This window comes from Lissotriton vulgaris, chromosome 11 (assembly GCF_964263255.1).
Source record: "Lissotriton vulgaris chromosome 11, aLisVul1.2, whole genome shotgun sequence".
Lineage (NCBI taxonomy): Eukaryota > Metazoa > Chordata > Amphibia > Caudata > Salamandridae > Lissotriton > Lissotriton vulgaris.
The window spans coordinates 662,481,492-662,507,860 of NC_141699.1; positions in this window are offsets into that span (position 1 = coordinate 662,481,492).

A 26,369-nucleotide genomic window follows, 5' to 3' on the forward strand; every position below is an offset into this window, starting at 1 on the left:
CTGTGAGTTCTGATCCAGGTCCCCCAGCGCCAGGAATCCGCTTGGCAGCAGTGCGCTTTATTAAATATTGTTTTCATTTCATTCATTTCAAAGATATTCCACGCACGCGCGGCATGGGAAAAACACTGGCTGGGGTATTTTTAAGCTGTCAGAGCTGTCCATTCCTAGATGCAGTAGGGATGCTCACGATCAGACTGGGACCGATCCTGCAAACTGATTGTACTAACCTATATTAATGTTCATGTGGGCATCAGAGAATTCTATTCAGCCATAATTTTATTCGGCCATAATCATTGTCACATCCACAGTCAAAAAAAGACCACAGTAATCCTTCATTTTGTAAAACATCAAATCGATATCAATGTTCTAAACATTTTTCAAACTGCGGGTGCCATATCAGTTTGCAGGATCAGTCCCAGTCTGATCATGAGCATCCCTACAGCATCTAGGAATAGACAGCTCTTACTGCTTAAAAAATACTCCAGCCAGTGTTTTTTCCATGCTGCGCGTGCGCGGAATATCATTCCAGTCCGGCACATGCGCTTTGTCACTTTCGCATCCTGAATAACCTTTAGTTACCTAAAACCCTGAAAGAGGAGGGCAACTGAAGGACTCTGTAAGTAGGAGAACTCAAACAGATTTTTTTCACATTTTCAGATCGCCACCATTGGGCCAGATGGAAACCCCCAATACACGTAATAGGCTCATGGAGCATTATAATCAAAATCAAAAAGTAAGACAATCGCTTTCCTGTATTTCTCCCTCCCCACATCACAGGAATGCAAAAAACGAATACGTGTGTTTTTAATGTTGCATGTGTGTTTTGTCCAGTCTTTGTCGCTTTGCTTTACAGGGTGCACGATCACTTAAGGCATAATATATGTATGTAGAAATCGGCAACCCTTCACTTTTTCCTAAGGTCACCGCAACCTGCAAGATAGTTATAGATTATTATGAGAATAGTATCTAATGTGCTTTTTCTCCCTCTAGGTCTTTAATATACGCCAATTGGGCGATGAGAGACTACAATTTTGAACTACAAACTAGGTACATATCACCTCTAGTTCACTTCCTTTTTGTATAATACACTTTTACATTTACATTCATGTGAGTAAGGTGGGGATCTTTGTGCAAACCCAGTCCTGAAGAAGGAGTTTTTCACTCCGAAACATGTTCATGTAGACGCACATATGAGGTTGATGTACATATTTGTACACTAACAACCTCTCACTGCACCCCTTTTAATGATACCAGCTGGGGGCTTAATAAAAGTTTATTTTTTCACCCCATGAGTCAGGTATTTTTTAACCATCACTTAGCCCACCACTCACGTACATTCATTACCCCACACACATCCACACATAGTCCAATAATAGTGCTCCCACGTAGTTGTCGGTCGCAGCACGCCGCATCCCGGAGAGGGGTACGAAGACCCCGATGATGAAGCATGACATCAAGGGGCCTGTTGGTGTGTGAGGGGTATTTTAACAACACTGAGTGCTCCCCACCACAGTAGGGATCACCACCCTTGGCCAAGTGGATTCCACTTTGTTTATGAAACATATTCGGGGAGACTGAATCCAGTATTCTCTCTCTCCCTCCCTCCTTTGTTATAATTAAATTCTGAATCAATATGCTACATCTCCCCTTTGTTAAATAAAAAGTGGCAGGCATCATATGAAATCACATCTCCTCAATCAATCTGCATGGAGCTTGCACTTGTCTTCTGGGCTGGGTGATCTGAGGTGATCTAGGTGATAAGAGTTGGACCTGCAGGAGCGGTTGTCTCGTATGTAGTTTCAGGAACTGGAGAGTTTCAAAGTAGGTGTTTAAATTGTCATGTGTCCCGAGTGACAAATTTACCAGGATGATGTGCTGTAACTGTGTGTCCCTTGCACGCCACACTGGTGAAAGTGGAGTCCGTCTTTCATTTCTGTCTCTGTTTTGTCAAAGACTATTTCCTGGGCTTTGCAGCGCTGATCAGCATACACTTTCATTTTATTCCTATGAGTAGCGTTGATGTTACGAAGCTTGTCAGTATTCACTGATCAATCAGATGTCCATTGAGGTGGTTTTGTTCTGATGGCTCTCCCAAACAGCAAAGTAGCTGGGATCTCACCTGTTGTGGTGTGATGAGTTGATCGATAGGCCCGGATAGCCTGGAACACAGCTTGATCCAAGTTGAACCCTTCAATGGATGCTCATTGAATTACCCTCTTGAGAGGGCCCACATATCTTTCAACTACACTGTTGGCTTGGGGTCAGAGGGGTGTATTCCTATGGTGTTTGAAATTAAATCATAAAATAAACTCTTTTAATTCTTTGCTCTTGAAGGGTGGGCCATTACTGAATTTGAGGATTTGGTGATACTCCAAGTTGCAAAGATGCCATCAAGTCTTTCTATGACCATATCATGAGTTGTCAAAGACAGTGTTTCCACCAAAGGAAAACATGAATATTCATCTATGACTACCATGAGATAGTGCCCATCTCCTAATGCTCTCAAGAAGTCAACTGCAGCTCTCTCTCAGGAATGGGCAGGAAGGTCAGACATGATCACACAGTGCTGTGTCACCTTGGGGGACAGGCAATTGCAAATGTGGCATGCTTTCAATTGATTTTCTACTTGCTCATCTATTTGAGGGAACCCCACTCTGTCTCTCAATGCTCTCTTAGTGGCCACGATGCCACAACGTCCTTTATGGGCCAACTCAATTACCCGTTGCCTAAGGCTCTCAGGTATGTTGATTCTTAAGCCTCTTAGTATTATGCCTTTTTGTGTGACTGTCAACTCATCCTGTAAGTTTTTGAACTGTTGAAATTCAGTATCATCAGCTAGAGGCTGTGCACGTCCTCTCCATGACTGTGTCACAATGAGTTCTTTGACAATAGTCAAGTCTTTGTCTGTGCTGGTGGCAGCAATGATTTGGTCCACAAACAGAGCCGCTGGTGTGCGTGATCTCACAATGAAATTTAAATATTCTTCTATCTATCTATCATCCTGGAGGTTGAACTAGGACGATGTAGCAGCTCTCATGAAACACAATCTGCTGCGTTTTGATCATTCCCAGATTTGTACACAATCTCATAATCATACTCTTGCAGCCTCAAACTCCCTCTTTCGATGCAAGGGAGCACCTTTGCCATGAGGTTTCCAAAAATAGTGAGCAATGCCTGGTGGTCCATGATGACAGTAAGGGCCAGATTTTACCAGTTTCTCATGCAGCGCAGTAGCCGCAAATGCTGTGCTGCACTGCGTGAGAAAGAGAGAGCATTAGATAGCCCTATATACAGAAAGATGGCACTCTCCTCCCCTCTCCCTAACTCCAGCACATACATATGTGCCCTTACACCATGAACACACCTTTACATCATAGTGCAAGGGTATCTCTGTGAGTCTAGCATAGGTTTTGTGCTGAAAGTATACCCTTCCAGTGCAAAATGATATGCTTAGAATAATTTTAAACATTTTCCCACTTTGTAAGTGTGCTGTACCATGCAGCACACATACAAAGTCAAAAAATAAAGTAGAAAAAAGCATTTCTTCATCATAATGGCTATCTGAAATATGCGCTATTTTCTGACTCTAAATCTTGTCTACTTTTTTTAAGTAAATAGAGTTTAGCATCAGAAACAATGGGTGGTTGCATGGGAATGTCCATGCACCACCCACGGTACCCCCCCCCCTTGGTGCTAAGTAATGCAAAGCAGCACTATCCTCATCGGTAAAGTCACAGAGCTTGCAGTGTTTAATAAGTCAAGTCTCTCATCAATCTCATCCTTTGTTTAACCAGTCTGTTGTCATGCTTTGTTAAATATATACCTTTCATAATCAACATATGACATTGGATTGAAGTTGGCTTCTAGCACTTATTTCACCTTTTGGTATGATGCTGCATCAGTCGGTGAAACTTTCTTTAGCGCTTCTTTCACTCCATCATGTGCAAGGTGTTTTAAATATGTGATGATTTTTAAAAAAAAATGTGTTTTTTTTGCTGTGTTTTTTTACTCATTGGTGACAAAGACATGAGTCGTAATCTGGAGATGGTCTGGAAACTGAACGCAACATAACCTCCATGATCTTAAAATCCATTAGCCGGGGCGTGGCTTGGACGCCGGGAAGTATGGCGGCGTAACCCTTTGCTCCTCCAGGCAACTACGGCATTCTGAATGCTGGGGGCTGCAATTCGGAAACATCTCCCGACCTGAAAAGAGATGCAGGTGTCTTAACACAATCCCTATCTGCGAGGCAAGTTTGAGACGACTCCGACCTCGGAAGAATGAGAAATCGACTCTTTTCGTCTTGACCGCTGGTGAGAGCGAGACCAGGCAGAACCCGACGGCGGCTGGTGCTACGTGGCTGCCGGGGTGACTGAGACACCGCGATCGCCGATCGATGCAGTCCTTTCACGACACCGACGATGATTTCAAGGTCCCGGAACATAGCGACAATATCCTCTCCAGTGCTGTGAGTAGTGAGTGACCGTTGATATTCAGCGCTTAACTACTGAAATAAGTAAAAGAAAAACGGCGCGAAAACTTCTTTTCAAAATGGCGGCCTGATCGCTCCCTATGTATACACTGAATGCACTGAATGCAATCAACGCCTCGCTCCTGTGGCTCAGGTTAGCAACACAAAGCGGACTGGCACAAGCAGTAGAACAATCAATGCTCCCTGAGTTTTAGTGATTTTAGGGACCCTTAGATGAGCGCAGCCACCGACCTCACCGCACCGCAGATGCCACGGTGCTAGGCTGTAAAGCGAACGGAGCATTACCTGTTGACTAGGGCAATTGCAACTTCTGTGTCATACCGGGCCCTCAACATCATGGGGATAGACTGAGAAACGATAAGGGAAGCTATGTTTATGAAGCAACTAGGGCTTTGTCTGGCACCGCTTAATGATCCATCCAGTGACTTCAAGCAGTATATGAGCAGGCATGGCAATAGTGAAGCAGTGATTGTGTGTTGTTTGGGCTAGAACCTATACCAACTAGCGGAGGCGGCTCGAGGCTGCCCCCATCGAAGAGACCCCAGACGAGGAACTGTCTGACACGCCTGCTTACAAAATGGCGACCACTGATGTACCACCCACATAGCTTAACGTGAGAATTGGCTAGTTGGTGCATATATTGTCATAGTCTCGACATACTATCACAGTCTTGATCTAATACAATACAACTGCTCCCCTGGGTTGATTGTCACGATTGCAGTGTCCCCCATGAATGAGAGGGGGCCACCAGTTCCCTAAATACAGCGCAGAACTCGACCAGAAACCCCCTGCTCTGCCAAGCGCTAAACACAAATTTGCGCTCTATATTCTCTTTTATGAGCAAATCTGACATTTTAGTGAGCTGCTAACACTGAAGCGCTAGATAAGCACTAGTGGAATTGTGACCTGGTATCACACAAGAGTGTCACAAGATTAACATCACCCCATCATCTGTCTTCAAAATGGGCGATAAAGAAAATGGGAAAACTTCCAAACGGCTGAAAGCTGACCCGCCAACACCGGTTTCCACATTTAAAGGGAAAAAGGAATTTAGTGAAGCAATGGAAATTATTTTGAGCAGACTGGAAGAAGTTGAAGACCCGGCCAAATCCACTAAAGAGGAAGTAGTTGCGGTCAGACAAGATATCAGAGACATCAACTCTAGGCTGACAGAGTCTGAGAGTAGAATAAGCAAGTTGGAAGATACTGAGAACAAAACCTGCGGAGCCATTAAAAATCTCACCTTGAATTCTGACCACCTCTCAAGGAAAGTGGCGGAGTTGGAAGATAGAAACAGGAGAGGGAACCTGAGAATTTTTGGTATTCCAAAAAATTTAGATGATTCTTCAGGCTCTTGCATAACCTTCCTCGAACAATGGTTTACACAGGCCACGAACCTCACCTTCACCCAGCCACTGGAGTTTGACCGAGCGCGGAAAGAATTACAAAAGACCAGAAAGGCCCTAGAGCGATAGTATGTAAACCACTGAGATTCCAACATGCTGAACAAATTCTTACATTTGTCCGCAAACACAACCATGTATTATGGAAGGGTCACAAAATATACATATCGCAGGACTTCAGTAAAGAAACTATGGATATCAGGAAAGCATTTCTTGCATTGAGACTGCAGCTGAAATCACTTAGCCACCAATATGGGTTCATCGGCCCGGCGAAATTTAAAGTAACATTCCAAGGTGTATCCCAGGTTTTCTCCGACCCACAAAAACTAAGACGATTGCTGCATAATCAAGAGGATGGTCGTATGGAAGTTACCCCACCGGAACTGGCGGGTGCGACAGCATCCGGCTACAAGTGATCACTCGCTATTGAAACCCTATAGTACATCCAACACAGCCTTTGTTCTGTTCTCATGTGATCTGTTCACCAGCTGACTGAGATCAAATGCGTAATTCCCATTGTCAGTCGACCCCGCCCTGTGTTATGTTACTATATTTTTGGTCATTTTTTGCTGATGCCTAATCAATAGCGATGTATTATAACTTCAAGCTACTTACATAGGTTACATTGAACTTTCAATTGCTGAGTAGTATGAACACTCACCTTGTTGACATCAGGTATGGTTATTAGTTTTTACATAGGTACCTGGCTTGTTAATGGTTTGCTTTGGCCCGTCCATTGAGTGTTATCGACGGAAATTCCACAAGTCTCAAATATAGTCGTTAAAGAGGTTCTACAAAATTTGATTAATTGTTTAGATCCATGTTCAAAATTGCATTTGCAGTTCCTACAATGTATTGATCTGAGTAAGTTGCTTGGAGGCGGCCTCGCGGTCGTTCCCGAGTGGCCATGTTCTTCTTCTACAATTGGGGTGAGAAGGCAGGGATGAGGGAAAGGGTGGTGGGGGGGGGAAGGTTTCAGGGGTTGGGGAAGGGTTTGGTATATTTTGTTCTGTTTTCTTTTACACTGTCCATTTGGGTTTCTATTGTGTTTCTGGAATTTACTAGTGTTCTTGCCTATACTAAAACTAGTGTTTGCGCCTCATTGCAGTTGATCTATCCACAAAGAGTACACCTACCACTACTGTTCAGAATTTCTTACGGAATTGTTGGTAATGTGGTCTCATCAACAAAAAGCATGGTCATTGCCCTATGCCTACTCCGGATTTCACTAGTTAAAATGGTCTGTCGATTAATAGGTTCAATCTGTTCCTTCACATGATATATCTGTGACACATGATGGCATCCTCCGTTGACACTCCTATAGGGACAACGAGAATAGGTAACCTTAAAGTACTCTCATTGAACGTGAAGGGCTTGAACCAGCCGGTTAAACGGCAGAAAATATTAGAATACCTTCCTAGACAAAAGGGGGACATAGGTTTGCTACAGGAAATGCAACTAGAAACAAAAAATTTCCATACCTTACGGAATAAATTCTATACAGAACTGGTGGGATCTGAGGCCATAACTAAGAAAAACGGTGTGGTAATATTGATAGCAAAAAAGGCCAAAGTAGACATAGTTTCCTCCTCAATGGACACTAAAGGTAGATGGGTTACGGCGAAACTTATCAAGGACGAAACTGAATTTTATATTACAACCGTATATGCCCCTAACTCACACAAACCCTCCTTCTTGTCAGAATTTAGAAAACAAATCGACACTATTCCGGACTCGGCGGTCCACATTCTGGCAGGCGATTTCAACCTTCCATTCGATCCTACCTTAGATAGGGACTCTAAATTTAATTTCCGTCCAAGCAAAGCCCATAAAGACTTCACTAGACTGTGCAGCAGATTTAACATGATAGACACATGGCGGTTACAAAATCCCGATGGCAGAGACTACTCTTTTTACTCCCCTCCACATGATTCATTCTCACGAATGGATTATTTATTCATCACTAGAAACGCGGTAGCCAGGATCGAGGATACAAGCATTGAGCCAAGGCTCGTTTCAGACCACTCATGCATCTCACTAACTATATCAATTGTTAAACCAATACTCCGTCAGTCAATGTGGCGTCTTAACGATGCCATCCTGAATGACGAGAAACACAGAGACACCATAGGAACTGCCATTAAAGAGTACTTAACAATTAATAAAGAGGGTGACACCACTGACTCCATCAGGTGGGAAGCTCTAAAAAGTACCATAAGGGGCCTCATCATAAAAATAACGTCCGCGGTAAACAAGAATAACAATGCTGCTTTATTGGAACTAGAAAAAAATATCTCGAAACTCCAAAGTGAATACCTGAAAAATAGATCTGCTGAAACGCTCAATGACTTAACAAACCAGAAGTATGCCTTCAACAAACTAATAAGTGAAAGAGCAGGAGTCTGGTTGGACAGAAGAAAACGGTTTAAAATTTGCAAATCAAATAAGGCAGGAAAGGGCTTAGCAGCCTACCTTAAATTTAACATACAAAAAAACACAATAAACTCCTTGATAGATGACAAAGGAATGCCCAATTCGGACCCCCTTAAAATCGCGGAACTGTTCAAAGACTTCTATGAGAAATTATATGCCAAAAATAATAATGTGAAAAAGGAGAGGGTGGGAAACTACCTCAGTACATGTGAACTACCAACACTCACCAACACAGAACTTGAGACACTAAATAAGCCGATATCAGAGTCAGAGGTCGCATGTGCGATCAAGTCACTTAAATGTGGGAAAGCCCCCGGCCCTGACGGGTTCAAAGCGAAATTTTATAAATGTTTCTCCCAGACACTCACATCACCAATATTAAATATGCTCCATGAGATTGCGAAACCGGAGAGGTGACAGGGACACTAGCTGAAGCGGTTATAGCCGTTATACCAAAAGAAGGGAAAGACCCTAAGCTTCCGAAGAACTATAGACCCATTTCGTTAATCAACTTAGACTGCAAGCTTCTGGCTTCAATATTGGCACAACGCATTCAGAAAGTCCTTCCATCTCTAATTCATCCCTCACAAGCGGGCTTCCTAAAAAATAGGTTATCCAGCGATAACACTAGAATCCTAGCACATGTCATAGGGAAGGCAGAATTCCTTTCCACGACTACTGCGGCAATAACACTTGACGCAGAGAAGGCATTCGATAAAGTGGACTGGTCGTATTTGGAGGCAGTCCTGGACAAGTTTGAATTAGGTCCTTTTTTCACTAGAATGGTCATGTCATTGTATGCTTGTCCTTCGGCGAGGGTAAGGGCGGGAGGGGCTTTCTCCTCACCGTTTAAGTTACAACAAGGGACTAGGCAAGTATGTCCCTTATCTCCCTCTTTATTCCTCTTGGCAATTGAGCCCTTCCTGTATCAAATCCGTAATAATGATAACATCCCAGGGATTCCATTTAACGATTGCATTATAAAACTGACAGCTTACGCCGATGATGTATTAGTTGTGACTGAACAGGCTGATAAAGCAATACCTGCCTTGCTGCCCATGATTGAGAAATTTTCTGGCGCATCTGGTTACTCCTTAAACAAAGATAAGACTGAGGTCAAACTATTAAATAATATGAGTGGCAAAGATATATTAGGTAACTCGGGGCTCACCTGGCAACCGAAGAGTTTCAAATACTTGGGCTTAGACTTTGAAAAAGATCTAATTACGACACTAAAAATTAACGAAGAGCAACTCCTAAAGAAAGTAAATAAGCTCCTAGAGGGGTGGTCTCCAAAGTATTTATCGTGGTGGGGAAGAGCGGAGACACTGAAAATGATGGTCACTCCCCTAACTAACTACATGGCAAGCATGCTCCCTATGACTTTCTCAGAAGACTTTCTACAAAAAATAGACAAATTACTCAGTACATTCCAATGGCAGGGAAAGAAGCCCAGGGTGTCAATGAAAAAACTACAACTACCTAAGATAAAAGGCGGCCTGGGTCTTCCCAACTTTAGAAATTATCAATCAGCTTTTTTGTGCAAACAAGGGGCATGTTGGTTTAACGAAGACTCAAGTTATATACCACTATGGATTGAAATAGAGAGCTCCATCATAGGCAAAGCCCCTCTTCCAGCGATTCTCACCATGGACCTGTCACACCTTACACACTCCAAGTACATCCTGCTTAACACTAGGAGAGCGCTCCTTAGACTTGACCAAACCCACAATACTGGCCTCCAGATAAAAAAAACGACTTCCTCATCCCTATGGCGCAACCCAAATATCCGGATTAACGGAACATCACCCTTCTGGGAACACTGGTCAGTAAAAGGCATCAACATGGTCTCAGACTTATACGATGGTCATATGCCACTGCCTTACTCTACGATTCAGACTAAACATTACCTCCAGCCAATTGACTTTTATGCATTCCTAAAGTTGAAAACAGCCTTATCCACACGATCGTTTACACTCTCAGATCCATGGTTGAAATCACTACTCCCACGCCTCCAGAAAACAGGTCACTTTGTCTCGAAAGTTTATAAAATGCTTGCACCTACGCTCGGCAAAGCCCAAAGACGGAACGAGGTTAAGTGGGAAGAAGAACCTAATACCACAGGCATAGACCTTAATTGGGATAAGATTCATGCTTCAGCCCTTACACAAAAGGTTTACCCGATCCTATCCCAAACCAAATATATGTTGCTCAACAGGGTTTTCTGGACCCCCCCAAAAACTATTCAAGCTTAACCTAAGAGATACCCCCACATGTTGGAATTGTTCCCTAGCTGAAGGAGACCTACCACACATGCTCTTCCACTGTCCCTTACTACAAAAATACTGGTCAAACGTCTTTGACTACATTGAGCACATATTTAAGATTAAGCCAAGGAGGGAGTTTATTTACATACTACTGGGTGCTAGTGATCCAACACTATCAAGAGATCATGATCGTCAGCTACTGGATCTTCTACTTACACTAGCGTGCAAAGTCGTTTTGTGCAAGTGGAAGAGCGCCTCGGAGGTCTCGTTCACTATGTGGAAAGAATGGCTATCATGCATTAGAGGGACCGACAATGCTGCTTTGCACTCTTCCCCATGGCATGTAACTAACAAAAAACTGTGGAACGCTCTTGATGCTTCCTCTTTCTCGTTCGACCCACCGTAGGATGCTACCTGTATAGTATGTCAGACTAAGAAACTACCCCAATACTAGAAATCTAAGACATGGGTACTAATGCGATTATTGCAAGTGGACCAAATTGAATGTCATGATATTAAGCAATAAATACAGGGTCATCTTGCGGTACCTTGTGTTACGCACTAAAGAACACAGTCAATGGAAACACAATGTATGTCAATTGTTTTACTTTATTTCTTTACCCACATAAGCTCGTTTTACTGTCTTATATGATGACGTATTAATTGTTACTCTACTCATTCTTGAGAATGATGTCCTGAGTTAAGGCCTCTCCTAACGAGTATAACCTTGGACCCTCAATGTCAGGCCACATTTAGGTACTCCACGCGTGAATATGACATCTGACCTTTACGCGCTATGTGGGCTTGTGCTGTATTCACCTTATTTTGTTATCTTACTTTATTTTACTTCAACACAAATTGATCCATGTATGTATCATTGTATGCATCTTTTATGTATTTATGTACCATGTATGTATCATTTGTATACATCATTGTTTGTACTTACTTTCTTTTTCTTTTTCTTGCTCAATAAAAACGATTTGAAAAAAAAAGAAAAAATAAATATCCATTGGCCAGCCTTCGAGGAGAGTTTAAGTGATTACCACTACTATCCTCATCAAACTGTTGAATTTTGTCTTAATCCTTGAACTTTATAGTATGAATTGAGTGAGTCTACAGCCACTTTCCTCTTCTGAAGGGAAGATTACACAGCAGGTTTAATAAAAGGAGTCCACATTCTTTCTTTTTTTGCCGAGCCAGATTAACAGGTAAGTCTAGCAATATATCTGGCAGAGCTTTTCCAACCTACGCAAGTAGGTGGTAACTCAGACACACATTTTATGCAAAGTTCTCGTCGGGCAAATGCTATTAGTATAAAGACTATCAAGCAAATGCATCAAGCAAAAAAAGCCTTGCAAAAATAGTGAATCGCAAAAAAAGGCTGTTTGCGAGCGCAATTAAGCCTTTCCCTATGCAGGAACCCCATTACCGAAAATCAAACAAAATAGCCAAAATAAAGAATCGCACATATTGCAAGAAGCAAATACGCAAATCCTTATTTGTGATTTCCTTAACAGCGATTGGGAATTGCGATTCACTAATAAAAAGTCGCAAGCCAGTTCATTTAAACACGCAAATACCGATTTGCATGAAAATCGCAGTTTTGCAAGTGCAGAATAAGGGGAATCACAATCAGGTGGTAAAGTTGTGAAAAACAAAATCACACAGGTGCAACCACTCAGGAACCTATTTAAACTGACCCAGTAGTCCCCTGAAGCATTTCACAATGGCAGCGCTCTACTTAAAAGCTGGAGGAGGAGGATCCATACCACAGCACAGCCCAGAGGGAGAATACAGGAGCAGATTTTCAGAGTGCGCATCACATTGCTGGGACAAACAGATGATGAAATCTATGATAAGTACAGACTGAATGGTGCAATGATCCTACACCTAATACCGGAACTGGAACCCCTAATGCAGCGTCAGACCCATAGGATCCATGCCATCCCCGCTCATGTACAGGTCCTATGTTTCCTGCACCTACTTACCTCATGCAGTTTCCAGGTGGTAGTAGCTGTAGCTAAGGGGGTATCACAAAGCTTCCTTTCACGTTTCTTCAAATCCTTCCTGGACGCCATGATGACAAGGATCCACACCCACCTCACCTTCCCCACAACCCAACAGGATTTGAACAAGACAAAACTGGACTTCTTCCAGGTCGCATAGTTCTCTCATATGATCGGTTGCATAGATTGTACGCATGTTCCCATTTGTCCCCCAGCAGCTAATGAATACATTTTTATGGAACAGGAAATCCTAACATTCAATCAATGTGCAAGTAGTGTGCAATGCAAACCATATCATAACAGACATTGTGGTGCAATACCCTGGAAGCACCCACGACTCCTATATATTTTGACACACAGAGGCATCCACACCAGTCTGCTCAGGGGTGAATTTGGCGAAGGACATCTGCTCGGTAAACACATATACTTAAAATGTACACAAATAGACAAAATGGAAATGCATAACGAGTATAACCTTGGACCCTCAATGTCAGGCCACATTTAGGTACTCCACGCGTGAATATGACATCTGACCTTTACGCGCTATGTGGGCTTGTGCTGTATTCACCTTATTTTGTTATCTTACTTTATTTTACTTCAACACAAATTGATCCATGTATGTATCATTGTATGCATCTTTTATGTATTTATGTACCATGTATGTATCATTTGTATACATCATTGTTTGTACTTACTTTCTTTTTCTTTTTCTTGCTCAATAAAAACGATTTGAAAAAAAAAGAAAAAAGAAATATCCATTGGCCAGCCTTCGAGGAGAGTTTAAGTGATTACCACTACTATCCTCATCAAACTGTTGAATTTTGTCTTAATCCTTGAACTTTATAGTATGAATTGAGTGAGTCTACAGCCACTTTCCTCTTCTGAAGGGAAGATTACACAGCAGGTTTAATAAAAGGAGTCCACATTCTTTCTTTTTTTGCCGAGCCAGATTAACAGGTAAGTCTAGCAATATATCTGGCAGAGCTTTTCCAACCTACGCAAGTAGGTGGTAACTCAGACACACATTTTATGCAAAGTTCTCGTCGGGCAAATGCTATTAGTATAAAGACTATCAAGCAAATGCATCAAGCAAAAAAAGCCTTGCAAAAATAGTGAATCGCAAAAAAAGGCTGTTTGCGAGCGCAATTAAGCCCTTCCCTATGCAGGAACCCCATTACCGAAAATCAAACAAAATAGCCAAAATAAAGAATCGCACATATTGCAAGAAGCAAATACGCAAATCCTTATTTGTGATTTCCTTAACAGCGATTGGGAATTGCGATTCACTAATAAAAAGTCGCAAGCCAGTTCATTTAAACACGCAAATACCGATTTGCATGAAAATCGCAGTTTTGCAAGTGCAGAATAAGGGGAATCACAATCAGGTGGTAAAGTTGTGAAAAACAAAATCACACAGGTGCAACCACTCAGGAACCTATTTAAACTGACCCAGTAGTCCCCTGAAGCATTTCACAATGGCAGCGCTCTACTTAAAAGCTGGAGGAGGAGGATCCATACCACAGCACAGCCCAGAGGGAGAATACAGGAGCAGATTTTCAGAGTGCGCATCACATTGCTGGGACAAACAGATGATGAAATCTATGATAAGTACAGACTGAATGGTGCAATGATCCTACACCTAATACCGGAACTGGAACCCCTAATGCAGCGTCAGACCCATAGGATCCATGCCATCCCCGCTCATGTACAGGTCCTATGTTTCCTGCACCTACTTACCTCATGCAGTTTCCAGGTGGTAGTAGCTGTAGCTAAGGGGGTATCACAAAGCTTCCTTTCACGTTTCTTCAAATCCTTCCTGGACGCCATGATGACAAGGATCCACACCCACCTCACCTTCCCCACAACCCAACAGGATTTGAACAAGACAAAACTGGACTTCTTCCAGGTCGCATAGTTCTCTCATATGATCGGTTGCATAGATTGTACGCATGTTCCCATTTGTCCCCCAGCAGCTAATGAATACATTTTTATGGAACAGGAAATCCTAACATTCAATCAATGTGCAAGTAGTGTGCAATGCAAACCATATCATAACAGACATTGTGGTGCAATACCCTGGAAGCACCCACGACTCCTATATATTTTGACACACAGAGGCATCCACACCAGTCTGCTCAGGGGTGAATTTGGCGAAGGACATCTGCTCGGTAAACACATATACTTAAAATGTACACAAATAGACAAAATGGAAATGCATAACGAGTATAACCTTGGACCCTCAATGTCAGGCCACATTTAGGTACTCCACGCGTGAATATGACATCTGACCTTTACGCGCTATGTGGGCTTGTGCTGTATTCACCTTATTTTGTTATCTTACTTTATTTTACTTCAACACAAATTGATCCATGTATGTATCATTGTATGCATCTTTTATGTATTTATGTACCATGTATGTATCATTTGTATACATCATTGTTTGTACTTACTTTCTTTTTCTTTTTCTTGCTCAATAAAAACGATTTGAAAAAAAAAGAAAAAATAAATATCCATTGGCCAGCCTTCGAGGAGAGTTTAAGTGATTACCACTACTATCCTCATCAAACTGTTGAATTTTGTCTTAATCCTTGAACTTTATAGTATGAATTGAGTGAGTCTACAGCCACTTTCCTCTTCTGAAGGGAAGATTACACAGCAGGTTTAATAAAAGGAGTCCACATTCTTTCTTTTTTTGCCGAGCCAGATTAACAGGTAAGTCTAGCAATATATCTGGCAGAGCTTTTCCAACCTACGCAAGTAGGTGGTAACTCAGACACACATTTTATGCAAAGTTCTCGTCGGGCAAATGCTATTAGTATAAAGACTATCAAGCAAATGCATCAAGCAAAAAAAGCCTTGCAAAAATAGTGAATCGCAAAAAAAGGCTGTTTGCGAGCGCAATTAAGCCCTTCCCTATGCAGGAACCCCATTACCGAAAATCAAACAAAATAGCCAAAATAAAGAATCGCACATATTGCAAGAAGCAAATACGCAAATCCTTATTTGTGATTTCCTTAACAGCGATTGGGAATTGCGATTCACTAATAAAAAGTCGCAAGCCAGTTCATTTAAACACGCAAATACCGATTTGCATGAAAATCGCAGTTTTGCAAGTGCAGAATAAGGGGAATCACAATCAGGTGGTAAAGTTGTGAAAAACAAAATCACACAGGTGCAACCACTCAGGAACCTATTTAAACTGACCCAGTAGTCCCCTGAAGCATTTCACAATGGCAGCGCTCTACTTAAAAGCTGGAGGAGGAGGATCCATACCACAGCACAGCCCAGAGGGAGAATACAGGAGCAGATTTTCAGAGTGCGCATCACATTGCTGGGACAAACAGATGATGAAATCTATGATAAGTACAGACTGAATGGTGCAATGATCCTACACCTAATACCGGAACTGGAACCCCTAATGCAGCGTCAGACCCATAGGATCCATGCCATCCCCGCTCATGTACAGGTCCTATGTTTCCTGCACCTACTTACCTCATGCAGTTTCCAGGTGGTAGTAGCTGTAGCTAAGGGGGTATCACAAAGCTTCCTTTCACGTTTCTTCAAATCCTTCCTGGACGCCATGATGACAAGGATCCACACCCACCTCACCTTCCCCACAACCCAACAGGATTTGAACAAGACAAAACTGGACTTCTTCCAGGTCGCATAGTTCTCTCATATGATCGGTTGCATAGATTGTACGCATGTTCCCATTTGTCCCCCAGCAGCTAATGAATACATTTTTATGGAACAGGAAATCCTAACATTCAGTCAATGTGCAAGTAGTGTGCAATGCAAACCATATCATAACAGACATTGTGGTGCAATACCCTGGAAGCACCCACGACTCCTATATATTTTGACACACAGAGGCATCCACACCAGTCTGCTCAGGGGTGAATTTGGCGAAGGACATCTGCTCGGTAAACACATATACTTAAAATGTACACAAATAGACAAAATGGAAATGCATAACAGTTGCCAACCCTTTGCTTACTACCCCGTAGGGGACAGCGCATAAGCTGTTCAGAACTACATATTGATGCCTTACCTCAACCCAGCCACACCACATGAGCAGAGGTACAATGCAGCACATATCAGCACACGTAATGTTATTGAACGTACTTTTGGACTACTGAAAAGTCGCTTTTGCATCCTACACAAAACTGGTGGAGCGTTGCAGTACAGTCCAGAGACCTGCTGCCGGATTGTGGCTGCATGTGCCATATTGCACAATATTGCCACCAGGATAGGTATAGCCATTGAGGTGTCCAGCAGTGAGTCTGAGGAGGACAACCAGCCACTGGCACAGCTCTGACAAGCGCTTGGGGCAAGCTCAGCAGAAGGGCAAAGGAGATGTGCAGAAATCACACAACATTCTTTCTGAGGTATGTAAGACAAGACACTTGAATTTCAAACAGAAAAGTTTATACTAACATGAGCCATGTAGTATTGTGTAGCCACACAGAGAATGGTGCAAAATAGAACAGTGATTGTGTTCAATAAGTAGAAAATTACACTGTTCCAGGTCCTGAAAGTCAATCACTATCATGGTTTTGACCGTGGATACATCACCATGGGCAAATGAATAAGGAGATGTCATCCTAGCGCTTCCTGCCACGCACTCCCTAAAGCCTTTCACCTGCATCTGCTTCATCCCCCTGGTGTGCCCCAGAAGGTGTTGTGCTGCGGGTACTGTGCCTCATGGCAGTGGACACTGGCACCGACAGGCTGCTAAGGCTGGATGCCTTCTCAATACCCTTCTCTCTCGTTACATTGTTGCCACCAACAGTAGCATCCTGGATCTGTTCCACGGCAATGGTCACTTGTCCAAGGGCCCTGACCACATCCCCACAACAATGGCCCGTATCTATTTGCATGGCAATGGAGCAACGTGAGAGCAGTGCAGTGGTGTTGCAGAGATTGTGGTTGGACCTGGTATTGCCGGCCATACGCATCATGAACTACTGACGCCTTCTCCTCTGCGTCTCGTGGTCCGCCAGAATTGCCCTGGTCAGCTCCTGCATGCTTGTGTTGGTCTGCCTATTTCCCTCCATCACCACTGTGGTTAGTTCCTGCACTCTATCTGTCATGACCGTGATGTTTCTGGCCAATTTGGGTAGTTGCAGCTGAAGTGACCCCCATATGTCTTGCTTGCAGGCACTGCACCCTCAACATCTGGGACCCCAAGTCACCCCACACATTTGGAGCCTGGTCATCCTGAGCAGCAATGCAGGCACTTGAACTGCGCCTCTGTCCTTATGGAACCTGTGCCTGGAGTGTAGGTGTTGTGTTCACAGGTGGCTGGCTAGTCACAGGAGGGGGTGCAGGAGCCAGCTTTGATTCCATGGGCTGCAGTGATGGAACTTTGGCCCTGCTTTTGGTTTGTGCGGGGGTGTGATTGCTGGGGCAACAGGTGTCTCCATGTCAGTCTCTGCAGGAGTCTCCGAGATGTGTAGACATTCACTGTCCTCTGAGCCTGCCTCTGCTGCGTCTGTGATGTGAAACAGTGCTATGTTAGTTTGTGTTATGGTTACTGTTGTTTGACATTCAGCTTACTTGGCTCACATTAACTCACTGACTGCCATGCATTGTTGGCGTGTTTAACTTGCCATTGTTGTGTTTGACTACCCACTTGCCTACATGCCTACAACTCCCATAACGCATTTTGTGTATGAGGTAAAATGTGGACTGGAGTTTGACCAGTACACTGGGATTGGACTGAGGGGAGGTGCACGATTGAACAGTACTTCGAAGTGTATGGTTGTATGCATCTTACCTTGTGTGGTACTGGCCGCTCTAGTTGTGTCCAGCTGTGCCACTCCCACCACTGCTTCTGGCTGGATTGTGGCCTTCACCTGGTCCTCCAGAGCTGTATTGTCAGGAACTGTTGATGGGCCCCCTCCAGTACTCCTGGCCTTCTTCAGCCTTTCTGCTATTCGTTCCTTGGCACGGCTGCGAAGGTCGTACCATCTCTTCTTGAGGTCATCTATGCTGCGGTGTGTGACCCCCACAGCATTCACCTTGATACGTTGCCATATCCTGAGTTTTTCTGCCTATGGCACTTTCAGTGAGAGTTTCCCAAAGAGCTTGTCATGGCTCTTGGACACCTCCTCTATGAGGTTTTCAAATTCCCTCTCACTAAATTTTAACTTGCGCTTCCTGGGCGTGGCACACTCCCCTGATGTTGTTAGATCCATTCTGGTGCACAGAAAGTAACTGCAGACAAAGTTGGATGATGAATCTGCTCAGCTCCAACACTCTGCTTCCTCCTCTCACTTTCTCCGGGCACTGACTGAAGCATGGGCTGGATGACTTCCTGGTTGTGATGTCATCAGCATGCTTCCAATGCGACACGCATTTTGTGATGTTTTCCAATTTGCGATTTCACAATTTGCGAGATCACAAAATACGAAATCGCAAATTGACTTTTCCGGGATTTGCAAGTTGCATTTGAGGAATTGCTAATCGTGATTGCGAATATTAGAGATTTGGTGATTTTTGCGCTAGGGGGTTTATGCATTGCAGATAGCGATTCCTTATTAATAGCTATCTGCCGCTATCCGCCGATCATGATCCTGTAGAAAAGATAGCGTATTTGGAAGCCTCTAGCCCTGAGACCCACAGGAAATAAATCGGAACAGCTCAGCCATTAGATTCCGGCGTTGTTTGCATGGAATGCTGTGCCTGAAGGGAAAAATACAGCTTGGAAGGTGAGACTCCCAGACCCTTATATGCCAACAAGATGGCGGTGACGTGCATCGAGGAGTAGACGACACCGGAAGTACGGCACCAACATCGTACGCTGCCACTGCTATGGTGTTATATCTACTAGCCGACTGGTGAATCCGTAAGACGCCTTGAGCCTGTTAAACCTACCCTGCTGCGGTGTCGGGGGAGAGCTTGTGGGCTGACAAATGATGGCCGGCAGCACGGGAGGCGGAACGAACCGTGTGCCCCGATTCGCCTGCTGCTTCCCGTGACTTTGCCTAAGGTCGCGGGGTTGGTGTACGTGGAAGACGCCACAACGGTGTAATTAGCTGTGAATAACACCCTGACGCATGACGGCTATTATATTGCCCCCAGGAGCTGCTAATACTTTCTCTAGCGAGTTTTGGCAATAGTGCCGCTGCGTGTGACCAGATCATGGGCGGTACGGACTCCTGATCGACATAACTGAGTGACTGTTGGGGACTGTAAATGTGAACAGTCCAATATGGCTCTGAAGTAAGGCACTTTGCAACGATTTTCCAACAACTGAGTAGCTAACATGTTCTTAGATGCTGCCTAACAATGATGTGAATGGCCTATGACCCAGGGTACATACCACTTTCTACACAATAAACTGTGAGACTTAGCACATTAATAGATGTGCCCATTTGGAAGTGGGTGGATCCCTAAGACAACAATGGCGTCTATGCTGCTGGCGGGGCGCTTAGAGCATATGATTCTATGTGTGCTTGTGTTTGTGCGTGCAGATGTTTCTGTATGTGTGCTTATGTCTGTGCGTGTGATGGTGTGTATATGTATGTGAGATTTTTTGTATTAGAGCATGCTATTGTATGTGTGCGTGTGCATGTTTCTGTATGTTTCTATGTGTGTGCCCTCTGTTCGCGTATGAGAGTGTGTGCGCACATTTGTTGAGTGCTTGTGCATGTCTGTGCGTGTGATGGTGTGTGTGTGTGTGTGCATGTATTTGTGTGTACGTCCTTGGGTATTTTTGTTCTGGAGCATGTGATTGTATGTGCACGTGTGTTTTTGATAGTTTCTGTATGTGTGCTTGTGTGTTTGTGCGTGTCAGCATGTATGAGAATAAGCACATTTGTGTCTACTTGTGCATGTCTGTGCATGTGATGGTGTATGCGTGTGCATGTATTTGGGTGTTTTTGTATATGAGCATGGGATTTTATGTGTGCTTGTGTTCCTGGATGTATCTGGCTATGTGCGTGTCTGTGTGCCTCAGTGTGCATATGAGAGTGTGTGCTCACATTGGTGTGTGCTTGTGCATGTCTGTGCGTGTGATGGTGTGTGTACGCTGGATTTGTTATTTTCTGGCGGCCGCTGTCCTGGATATTGACTTTTACTGCCTGATGCCTGACTTTCGGATGGCCACCAGTGTACAGTACAGTCCCTGCCTGACCCCAAGATGGCTTCCATAGTGGTCCCCTACTAGTTGTTTTACTACCCTGGGACAACAGTTGGACATTTACCAGGCCTTGAACCTATCCCCTAACCTGCCTACACATCAGGACTTGGATCCCGCTGAACTTACCCCAGACTGTGGAGACCTAGCGATTTGGCTGATGCCCGGTGGAGCTACCATATAGCTAAAGAGGAGATGGGTTGTGGACTCCCCCTCCCTGCCGTCACCTACCCAGCCGGACCTTGGGCAGATTTTCCTCTTGTCTCTACGTACTATCTTTCTCCTACCCCTTTACAATATCCCCTTACCCTTCCTTGTTCCATTCACCTTGTCCCTTATGTTCTTCAAATGTTTTTCTTGATACTTATGTAACTTTTAACTGATGTAAATTGCAACATTATTGTCCCTCATGTAAAGCGCTCGGATTCCATCGGGCCTAGCCAGCGCTATATAATAACTCATTAATTAAATTTGTTCCCATTTAGTACTCTTTCTTTCTTTGTCTACCTCCCTAGCTCCTAGCTCCTATCCACTCTCCCCTGAATGTCGCACATTGCCTGCTAGTCTGCCTTGCCCCCTGTCCTTTGTGCCCTTTGACTAAGCACTTCTTCTCCCCTTGTTGGTGAAAGATCCAATATATATACTCTGAGTCTCAGCTGAGGGATGGTATGGCACCCCTTACAAAAGCACTCCCTCGCCCCGTTTTGGTGAAGGATCCAGTATGTAGGCCTTGGAGTCTCAGAGGCCCCTCTGAGAGAGTCCACTGCGTAAAGGGAACCTCCCGCAACAGAGATAGGGAAGTGATACCACTTCCCCTGGGATCAAAGCTTACTGGACTTTGGACGTTGCTTTGACTCGTCTACCAGTTTGTGTCCCAGTCGCCCTTCCCCTCCTCTTTCCAGGCAGTGTCCTTCACGTCCCGCCTCTTTCCCACCTTCATTACCTGTCTACTTCCCCAGCTCCTTCCCCCTACCCTGAATCTTTCCCCTTGCCTGCTTTTCCCCTTACGTATTTGTGCTTATTGTTTATCTTGACCTTACAAGTAACTATGTTGCCATGCTCTAATAACTGTGTAACCTTTGTAACGATGTAACGTGTAACTATGATCTGATGCTCATGTCTAGCCAGCGCTATATAAAACCTTTAAAATAAATTAAATAAATAAATAAGTGAGATCTGATCTTCCCAAAAAGTGCCCCTCCTCAGTCAATTTTCCAAAAATAATTAGCAATAGGCCTACCTCCATATTGACCCCCAGAATTTTGTTCAGTGCTTCACCCACTTCTTGCCAGAAAGACTGGATAGCTGGGCATTCCCAGAAAAGATGTGCATCATCCGCATTCTCCAGTGCACACTTCGGACAGCATCTCTTCTTATCTCCACCCTTCTTTGTGAGCTTCTTAGGCGACAAGTATGCCCTGTATATTATAAATGAGTGGTTCCTCCTTAGTGGTGCAGATTTTACTGACAACCAAAGTGTAGACATGGATACTTACCATAAGTGTAGGATATTGCATTCCGGCTTTCCGATCCCCTCCGGTAGAGTCAGCGGCCTATCCTCCCCCTGTACCAGGGCCTAGTACTACTTAGATATTTCTTTCTTATGGGTCTGGTTGCTTTGTAGTTCATCTTCAATTTCGGTTTACATCCCTAGATTCATCTTAGTTCGAGACCAGCTAGACAATTGATAGTACTTGAACCTGGATATATATTATAGTTCGTGCTACACCATAGGGAGTCCCATGATGCCACAGAACCTTGCTCACAAAGTTGGCCCCACTTGACCAGTCCCGGAGTTAGTAGTGGAGTCGCCAGACTATCTTTCAAACATGGTGGGATCACTGGGGATCTACAAAGTGGTGCCCTGCCGCTATAATATGGGTTTCCCAGAATTCTCCTAATTTGAATTCATACTTTGCATGCAGAAATGAAAAATGTTAATTTAATCTTTTTGAGTTTTTTGGGGTGATCGAAGTCAGATAGAAAATATTTGCCTTCCTCTGGTACATTTTTTGTTAATGCCCTTAAGAGTGTTGGTATATCCTGAAAGTCCATCAGCAGTCGTCTTGCGTTTTCAGAAAGAAGGCCCTGCAGTAAAGCTGGAAATCAGGGAGTGTTATTCCACCATCCACCTTTTTTTCGAAGTTTTTTCAATGCTATTTCCTTACTCCTCCATATAAAACTGTTAAGTTCTCCCTGTACATTTTTAAACCATGCTCGTTTGAAATGTAGGGAAAGAGAATTGAAAATAAAAGTGCATTTTCGAATTATCATCATTTCAACTATTTTGGTTCTTCCTAAGATGGAAATCGGAAGAGGGGTTAGAAATGCAGAAGTTTTTTGGTTTCATTCATCAGTGTATTAAAATTAATATATGCAATTTTTTCCAGGTCTTTCACTACATGAATTCCTCGGTATCTAATTTAAAATTTTCCTAAATGATTAAGGGTTGGCTTGTTCCAAGTCATAGTCTCTGTGTTGTCTTCATTGACTAAGTATCCCGAAATTTTACCAAAATTATCTATCACTTCCAATATTACCGGTAGTGACAAAGTGGGGTCAATTGTGTAAATTATTAAATCATCTGCATACAGAGCTTCTTTTTTAGTCCAATGCAAATAGCAAAAGGGAGGAAATCTTTGTTCTACTCTAATTTTCCTAGCTAAAGGTCCTATATAGAGATTAAATAACAGGGGCGAGAGAGGAAGCCTGGAGATAGTGAGCCGTTGACCAATATCCTTGCCCTGGGGATGGATATATACGTTTGATTACCATAAGGAAAGTCCATCCCAACCCATTCCGATCTATTACTTCATATAAGTAAAGCCAGCTGACCCAGCCAAAGGCCTTAGTTGCTTCCACCATTATTATAGTTAAGGGGGTTCCCGTAACAACAGCCTAGTCTATTGCACAAACCAAGTCCTGGGTTAGATCGAAAAGCGGTCTTCCCTTCATGAAGCCTTGTTGTATTTTCATTTATGATATCGCCCAAAGAGTTCTCCTTTTGGCAAATATTTGGGTATATATTTTATATTCTGAGTTTTTGGATCTTTCTCAGGTTAGAGTATTAATTTTATAATTGCCTCATTCCATGATGAGGGTGGGAGTAGGTGGTCTACATAGATGTTGTTCAATAGCTTAACCAAAAAGGGTGTGAGTTTCTCCCTCAAAACCTTATATAATTCATTGGGTAGTCCATCGGAACATGACGTTTTCCCATTTTTCTAATTTTTAATAATCTTGCCTATTTCCAAAGTGGTAGTCTCCTGATTAAGAGATACCTGTTGGTCTATATCCAGACAAGGTAGCTTATCATGTTGTAACCAACCCCTAATTTCTGTTTGTGTAGCTGTGCTATCATCAGTGTATAGATCTTGAAAAAAACAAAAAAGCCTCTCCAATCATCCAATCTTCTGTACATCAGGTTTTTGTTATATTATTTATCACTTCTTTTTTCAATTTCGTTCCTGATGATATCCTGCCTCACCTTTCAAGCTAGCATCTTCCCAAACCCTTCTTCATACTCATAATGGGCCAACTTGCTAGCTTCCCACCTCTTTTGGACATTCCCCTCCAAATATTCTAGTAGAGTCTCCTTCACCTCCCTCAGTTTACTATGGAGTGCTGCATTTGTAGGCGCCTGAGCACAGTGTGCTAGCTCCTCCTGATTTTCCTTGATATGCAATTCATATTGTCTTAATTTGTTTTTGCCTTCCTTTTTTTTATACACTACGAGGCTAGTTAATCTCCAACAGATATAGGCTTTATACGCATCCCTTACAATATATAGGGGGGGGGGCAACGCTCATTTTGCTAAAAAAAACAATGTATAGGCTTATAAGACCTTTTTAAAATCTGGATCCACTTGGAGGGTACTATTTAAAGTCCATCTATTCTGAGGGGGAAGATTCTCTAGAGAAATCTTTAAGTATACTGCAGCAGGATCTGATAAATGTATAAAGTGATGCAATACACTGCTAATACTCTTCTTTAACTTTAAATCCAAGAGAAAGAAGTCAATTCTAGAGGAAAGAGAATGTTTTTTATTCTGAAAAGTATATCCTCTTTCCTGCTCTACCTTTATCCTCCAAATATCCACTAATCATAAGTTCAGTATTATCTGATGTGTGTTATCTCTCATTTTTGGTGAGTTCACTGATGATCTTATTCTGGATTTATCCAACAACGGATCCAGTAACGTATTAAAATCTCCTCCTATGATAATACAATATCTTGTGTCATGGAGGTGTTGGTATAGGTCTCTGAGCAGTGATGGGTCATCAATATTGGGCCCGTTTTATCCCACAAAAGCATATACTGTGTTGTATATCTTGACATAGCTTGTGATCCATCTACCGCCCGGTCCGCAATCGTACTTTTCACCCTGGCTTGTGCTGAACTCTTATATATAACTACCACATCTTTTGTAATACAGGATTTATTAGTTCTTGAAAGGTCGGTAATCCATTTATTCCTGTCAAGAACTCCCTCCCACTCTTCTCGCATAGATGTGTCTCCTGTAATATTATAACATCGTTGTCAGAGAGTTTGAGAAATTCTAGGATCTTTCTTCTTCTAGCATTAACCCTCAGTCCATCCAGGTTCCAGGAAAGTACCCTTAATCTACATGCCAATCTCTTAAGCCCTTATCATTATTTGTGTATGTGTGCACACACCCTCTCCTGTTAATGCTAAGCTCTTTTGTATAAATAAGGACAGGATTTTGTTTACATGTTCCCCAATGCTCCCCACCCAGTGCTCAAATAAACTACATAGATTTGACCCCCTCCTCTCCCACCCTTCGTCCAATTTTGGATTTCATCATACCCCTCAAGCTCTTTCTCTTCGACATTTCACCATAAACCTTTATGAATCCTAATCTGAGATATTAGATTTTTAACCTTGGGTACCTCTCTCAAGCTGTACATTTTATTGTTCTACATCACTCTCTATGATGCTGGAAATTTTAACTGCGACATTGTGCGGGAGCCTTCAAGTCCTGTATGTATCTACCTAGCTCCCACTGCCGGGTCGGGGTTGCTTTTGCGAAGTCTAACTTTATAGTGAAGGACCAGTCACTTTTTGAAAAATGTTTTGCCCTAAGGGCTGCCGTAAGGATCAACTCTTTGATTGAATAGGGGCGAAAATTTATCAAAACTTCCTTGGTTTTCCCATTTCAAGGTTTCTCTTGAAAGGATCCGGATGAACCCTCTAGATATCTGATTCGTAGTCAACACCCTACACCTCCAGGATACATTCATTAGGTAGGTCAACTACAAAACCAATAACATTTCCACCCTCTATGCACTCAGGGACATTCAGAAGTCTTTAATTGTTCCTTCTGGAATTGTTTCCAGCAATTCCAATTCATCTCTAAGTTCTTTTTCTCCCGTTTTTAGAGCCTGGATCTCCTTATGGTTACACTTCACTGCCTCTTGCAAAGCCCATACAGAAGCCTCCATTGTAAGTAGCCTTTTTGTAATGTTGACCAGTTTCTCCTTTAAACTTTCACAAGCCCTTTAAATTTTAGCCTGGATTTTCTCCGAAATAGCACATTTTCCCTTGATGTCATTGGATAGAGAGAACAAAATCTGGCTAATGTCTGTGCCCCTAATCTCTTTTTTT